We start from the raw sequence: 7,242 nt of genomic DNA on the forward strand, positions 1-7,242 counted from the left end.
GAAACGCTTTCTTGGTCAGTCATGTTTGCAATTCAATGGTTTATATTTCAGAGTTATTCAGAGTGAAGACTCGAGATCTGTTCAATTCAAAATGAAGTCATATGTAACAAATAAATATACTGATGTTGAACATTGAATAATGAAACAAATATTGAGTAAAATTAAGGGGAAATTTTCTGTAGGAAGATAAGAATGATGCATTAATGATTGAACAGAGAGCATTGTTCCGTTGGATGTTTGCTGAACAAATGCTTAAGTTCAATATCAGTTTTATATCTTACAGTCTTACAACTTGAGACGTCTGTTTTAAAGAAACAGTTGTCTTCATGTAATCAGTGACACGGCTTCTCAGCTGAACCATTAGAGCATACAGTGCAGAAGGAGGCCATTCAGCCCATCGGGTATGTACCGACTCATTTAAGCCCTCACTTCCACCCGATCCCAGAACCCAATAACCCCTCCTAACCTTTGTGGACATTAAGGGCAATTTAGCATGGCCAATCCATCAAACCTGCACATCTTTGGCTGTGGGAGGAAACCAGAGCACCTGGAGGAAACCCACGCAGACACGGGAAGAGCGTGCACACTCCGCACAGACAGTGACCCAGCAGGGAATCGAACCTGAGACCCTGGCGCTGTGAAGCCACAGTGCTATCCACTTGTGCTGCCCATTGAAAGCTGCAGCAAGACTGTGCAGTTGAATGTTGCACAAGTCCATTGGGTCCAGTGAAAGTGAAAAAGTGAAAATCGCTTATTGTCACGAGTAGGCTTCAATGAAGTTACTGTGAAAAGCCTGGATGCCAGCTGTGTAGAGTAGGGGTTATTGCAGTCACCTAACACGTGAAAGGTCCCCGGTTTGAAACTGCCAGAAGCATTAAATGCTTCTCATTGAGTCCGAGGAAAACTTTCCACAACATCCGTTTGTCCCTGAATATTACCTGAATCTCGTATGTGAGAGGAATAGGAGATCTGGTCTCACATCAGCCACAAAAATTGATTCAGCAAAGTCTGAAGTGCTGCATTTTCAAGAAGCAGTGAGATGATAAAGAATTTCCTGCTTTGACACAGTTCCGATATTGGCAGTTTGTTCAACCACAACAGAATTTAATGTACTTACAGATGCAGATGAACATAACTGTCTCAATCATGTCTAATTGTGAGATAAAAGCAACTTACTGCGGATTGTTCAATCGGAAACAAAAACAGAAAATATTGGACAATCTCAGCAGGTCTGACAGCCTCTGTGGAGAGAGATGGCAGCTGTCGTTTTGAGTCTGGGTGACTCTTTGTCAAAGCTGGAGAACTGCAAATAGGGTCAGGTTTAGACTATTGTGGGTGGACAGTGGATGGGGTGGGAGGGCAGGGAGCTTGTGGAGATGTGGGGCTGGGTAGAGGGCCAGGGATAGGTGGAGAATGACTAAAATGACAGAAAGAAAAAGGGAATGTAAGTCGGGGTAATAAAAGCTAAGAACAGTGCTGACAGTGGCGCGTTAAGAGATTAGAATCTTAACGGCAGAATAAAAGTTAGCAGTGAGTGAAAGGAAGACTAGGAACAGGGAGCAGATTGTCCAAGGGGGGAGGGGGGGACAATGGTGGAGGAAAAACAGATCGATGGAAGAAATGAAAATAAGTTGCTGGAAATAAACATGTGGGGAAGGTGGAGGAGGATAATAAGTGACATGGCCTCTCAGCCTATCCATCAGAAGCTGCAGCAAGATACTGCAGTTGAACATAGCATAGGTCCATTGGCTGCTCCGCTGCTGCCTGTTTCTGTGGTGTAGTGGTTAACATGTTCATCTAACTCGCGAAAGATCCTCCATTCAAAACTGTGCAGGAACATTGAATTCTTCTTGCTTAGTTTGAGGGATGTTTGGATAACATGCGTTTGTTTCTGCATATCATCTGAATCCCACTTATTAGATATATATTTGGCCTCAAAATTCTTTCGGAGAATTCTGTGAATATTAGAACATAGAACAGCACAGAACAGGCCCTTCGGCCCTCAATGTTGTGCCGAGCAATCATCACCCTACTCACACCCACGTATCCACCCTATACCCGTAACCCAACAACCCCCCCCCACCCCCCCCTGATTATCACGTCTCCTCACACACTAAGTGTCCCTCATTATTATTATTCAAAACATTATTGACGTTACTCATCTAAATTTACAGATAAGTTGTATCATTGTTATTTATTGTTCAATAGTTAAACAAATGCATTACCTGACACCCGCAAAGTTCCAAATGATACCCTGCAAACTACTCTGCGATGGAGACTGGCAGGAATCGCAGTCAGAGTTCACATGTGTTAGTTGTGAATGGTTTTCTAATGTGCTGTGGCATTTTATGATTCAAAAGTCAGGTCAATTTCTCCACCAATTGCCTAATTTTCAGTCAAATTGTACTTCCACAATAGAAGGTTCTTCAGTGCAATAAGGATGCACTGTTTACTGTTCTTGGTCAGTGCACGAAGCGCTGTTCCCTGTTTCTGTAGTGTAGTGATGATCATGTTTGCTCAAAGGGCCTCGCTTTAAAACCGCTCAGAAACATCAAACCCGATTCATTTCCGTGTATGGAAAAGTTACATGATTGACATTTTCATTATTCATTTACACCCATCCTGAATTGCCCTTGAATTGGGTTGCTGCGTTAATCTGCCATGTGGAATCCTGATCCCCGGAGCTTCAGCCTGGTTCTCTGCTTTACTGGTCTAGATGTGGAGATGCCGGCATTGGAGTGGGGTGGGCACAGTAGGAAGTCTGACAACACCAGGTTAAAGTCCAATAGGTTTGTGTTGAATCACTAGCTTTCGGAGCACAGCTCCTTCCTCAGGTGAATGAAGAGGTGGGTTCCACAACCACATATATAGACAAATTTAGTGATTCAAGATGATACTTCGAATGCGAGTCTTTGTAGGTAATTAAATCTTTGCAGGTCCAGATGGTGCAACTGGAGAGAGGGATAATCACAGGTTAAAGAGATGTGAATTGTCTCAAGCCAGCACAGTTGATAGGATTTTCAACGCCCAGACCAGATGATGCGGGGTGAATTTAATGCGACATGAATCCAAAGTCCCGGTTGAGGGTCTACCCATGCATGCAGAACTTGGCTATCAGTTTCTGCTTGGCGATACTGCATTGCCGTACGTTCTGAAGGCTGCCTACCTAACCCCACACCTCCATCCTATCCCCATACCCCAGGAACCACACCTAACCTTTTTGGACACTTTGGCAATTTAGCATAGCCAATCCACCTAACCTGCACATATTTGGACTCATGCCTGTGCTATCACAAAGACTGCCCGTTTGCACCTACTTTACAGTATCCGTTACATTATCCAGCCTCTCTCCTGTGTCTGTGTGACTGGGCTGAAACCTTGGTCATGCATTCGTCACCTCCCGATTCAACAATTCCATTACATACCTGGCTGCTCTCCCACATTCTACCTTTGTGAACTTAAAGCCATCCAAAAGTCTGCCATCCATGTCTTAATTCACAGTAAGTTCCTTTCCACCATGATCCCTGTGCTCTAAGACTTGCATTTGTTCCCAGTCAGTTCTCACCCTCGTTTTCAAATCCCTCCATGGCCTCATCTCTCCCCGTGTCTGTCATCTCCTCCAGCTCCACAACCCCCTGAGATATCTGCACAGCTCTGATCCTGGACTCTTGTACACCCCCGATTCCAATTACTCCGCCATGGTTTTAAGTTCCCTCGGCCCCAAGCACTGAATTCCCTCCCTAAACCTCCCAGTCTCCACCTCACTTACCTCCTTTCAGACTCTCTAAAACTCACCTCTTTGACCAAGTTTTTGGTCACCTGTCGTAATATCTCCTTTAGTGTCTGGGTGTCTCACTTTGTTTTATAATGTTCCAGTGAAATTGACGGGATGATTTATGAAGTTAAAGGTGTTATATAAATAGACGTTGTTGTTGTTGACTGTAACCCTGGCCTCCTGTTTTACAATATCCCATTGGTGTCACAATAAACTCTATCTCTGATGTTTTGCCCCCTGCAGGTTTGCAGCCTCTATAAAGACGGTGGCCGTTAACTCAGACCTGTCACCGGGAGCAGGCCGCAGCTGTCCCCCCGCTCGATGCAAACCCGGGCCCGGAAACTTCTTATTGGGATTTGGCACCTCCACCGGGTTTCAGTGAAACCTCCCGGACGAGTCCAGCATCGGCACTGCGCATGTTCCGGCTCACAATGCCAAGGGAATGATTGACGGCAGCTCTAGACCAATACGAGGAGAGGGGTGGACTGGAGGAGCGGGTCCTCCAACCAATTAGAGTGAATGAGGGGCGGAGCTGGGCCCGGTCTCCCACGTGAGCTGGAGCATGCGCAGTACCGATGACAGCTCAGGATTGATGTGGTCGGGTGGAAATCCTCAGCCGGTCAGATCCCGCTCGGTTAGTCATGAGGGAGGGATGGAGCCGGCGGATGGGTCGGGAGGCTTCATAAACAATTCGTGTAGCCCAGGCTCCGAATAGGAAGCCCGGACACAGCAGTTAAACCGGCGAAAGCTGCTCGGGCTTTTCAGCGAGACAGGCCCGGGTGGATGCGGAGGGAGCGAGAGCCATGGCTTTGCTCCACCTCCCATTCACTCTGATTGGCTGGAGGCCCAGCCGCTCTTCGGTCTTCCCGCCGAGCCTCCTCTTCCTATTGGTCCGGACCTACCGTCAATCAGTCTAGAATTGTCTGTTCAGAATTTCTATCCTGGACTGACTGTGATGACTTTTGTAAACTCCTTTTACAGGGGGTTAGAATTGGAGAATTTGCACACAACAAACTGAACCCAACAGAAAGGTTTGTCTCTGCGAATTCTATCCTGCATCAACAGTGATGACTTTTGTAACATGAGAGATTACAGCTCTCAGGAAAGATTGGGCAGCACGGTAGCATGGTGGTCAGCTCCAGGGTCCCAGGTTCGGTTCCCAGCTGGGTCACTGTCTGTGCGGAGTCTGCACGTCCTCCCCGTGTGTGCGTGGGTTTCCTCCGGGTGCTCCGGTTTCCTCCCACAGTCCAAAGATGTGCGGGTTAGGTGGATTGGCTATGCTAAATTGCCCGTAGTGTCCTAAAAAGTAAGGTTAAGGGGGGGTTGTTGGGTTACGGGTATAGGGTGGATCCGTGGGTTTGAGTAGGGTGATCATTGCTCGGCACAACATCGAGGGCCGAAGGGCCTGTTCTGTGCTGTACTGTTCTAAATTTCTAAATTAAATGGAGCGCGGGGGGGGGGGCAATTGAGAGATTGACCATGGTTTAGCACACTGGGCTAAATCACTGGCTTTGAAAGCAGACCAAGTCAGGCCAACAGCACGGTTCAATTCCCGTACCAGCTTCCCCGAACAGGCGCCGGAATGTGGCGATTGGAGCTTTTCACAGTAACCTCATTTGAAGCCTACTTGTGACAATAAGAGATTTTCATTTTGTTTCATTTCATTTCAACAAACAAGTCATAAATACAAGATAGTTACAAATAAATGCAAGTGGACAATACGGACAAATTTATTTATCACGGGTTCAGAATGTGCAACTCATTACCATGGAAAGGAGTTGTGGAAAGTGCTGAGATGTTTTCAAAAGGAAACGGGACAAGCACATGAGCGAAAATGGAATCAAAAATCTGCTGAAAGGCTGAGATTTGATCGGTGTGACAGTCGGAGATGTGTGCCGAGTATTGACAGCAGCAGAATCTGCGACAGAATGGCCTGTTTGTGTCTTACATATTGACAGTATTTCAATGTAATCTCCTTTTACAGAATATTTGCAGATGCAAACATCATGTCGAGATCTGACAGAGTCACTTGATTCATCAGGACCGACCTTTCAACGTGGAAGGAGAAATGTTTGTTTTGTCTTTCGGGAAAAAAATTCAAAAATCACTGTGATTGGAAAAGCACCGACACACAGACATCTATGTAATTTTCCAGTTAGCTGGAACTGAGCTTTAACCAATCACACAACATGAAATTAAATTGCAGCATTTACATCAGGGAGACACCGTACTCAGGCTTCAACTGAATATCCAAGTTGGAGAGACAGAAGGACATTCGCACCAAAGGAATAAAGAAGCAGCAATAGGACATTCAGCCCCGTGAGCCTGTTCCACCATTTAATAACATCACGGCTGATCTGATAGTGACCTCAAATCTGCATCCCACCTACACCCGATAACCCGTCGATAACCATGGAGAAACCGTGGAAATGTGGGGACTGTGGGATGGGATTCAATTACCCCTCTGAATTGGAAATTCATCGACGTATTCACACTGGGGAAAAGCCATTTACCTGCTTTGTGTGTGGGAAGGGATTCACTCTGTCATCGAACCTCATCAAACACCAGCATGTTCATACTGACCAGAGACCGTTTAAATGTGCTGACTGTGAGAAGAGCTTTAAAAGCAGAATTAATTTACTGACACATCAACAAATTCTCACTGGGGAGAGGCCGTTCACCTGCTCCATGTGTGGGAAGGGATTCACTCAGTCATCCCACCTCCTGAGACACCAACTTGTTCATAATTATGAGAGACCGTTTAAATGTGCTGGCTGTGAGAAGAGCTTTAAAAGCAGAAATGATTTACTGATACATCAACGCACTGACACTGGGGAGAGGCCATTCACCTGTTTGGAATGTGGGAAGGGATTTAATGCTTCGTCAAATCTCTGGGCTCACCGTCAGGTCCACTCTGACCAGAGACCGTTTCAATGTGCTGACTGTGAAAAGAGCTTTAAAAGCAGAAAGTATTTACTGACACATGAACGCATTCACACTGGGGAGAGGCCATTCACCTGCTCCGTGTGTGGGAAGGGATTCACTTGGTCATCACTCCTCCTGAGACACCAACTTGTTCATACTGATCAGAGACCGTTTAAATGTGCTGTCTGTGAGAAGAGCTTTAAAAGTAAAAGCTGTTTACTGATACACGAACGCACTCACCCTGGGGAGAGGCCATTCACCTGCTCCGTGTGTGAGATGAGATTCACATGTTCATCCTACCTTCTGATACACCCGTGAGTTGACACTGGGCAGAGACCGTACTCTTGCCCCGTGTGTGACAAGAACGTCACTCAGTCATCCCACCTGACCACACCAACTTGTTCACACTGATCATAAACCTTTTAAATGTTCTGATTGTGAGAAGAGATTTAAAAGTAAATCGAACCTGCTGAAACACCAGCGAGTTCACACTGAAACAGAATCATAGAATTTACAGTGCAGAAGGAGGGCATTCGGCCCAT

General features: G+C 46.1%; 1 long non-coding RNA gene across 1 annotated transcript; it reads right to left on the minus strand.

Moving 5' to 3' along the window:
* Positions 1-2,179: 2,179 nt before the first annotated feature.
* LOC119961170 lies at positions 2,180-4,462 on the minus strand. Its single transcript, XR_005459604.1, has 2 exons — positions 3,796-4,462; positions 2,180-2,951 (listed from the first exon to the last, which is right to left on the minus strand). It is a non-coding gene; the product is annotated as an uncharacterized LOC119961170 (long non-coding RNA).
* Positions 4,463-7,242: the final 2,780 nt, after the last annotated feature.

This window comes from Scyliorhinus canicula, unplaced genomic scaffold (assembly GCF_902713615.1).
Source record: "Scyliorhinus canicula unplaced genomic scaffold, sScyCan1.1, whole genome shotgun sequence".
Classification (NCBI taxonomy): domain Eukaryota; kingdom Metazoa; phylum Chordata; class Chondrichthyes; order Carcharhiniformes; family Scyliorhinidae; genus Scyliorhinus; species Scyliorhinus canicula.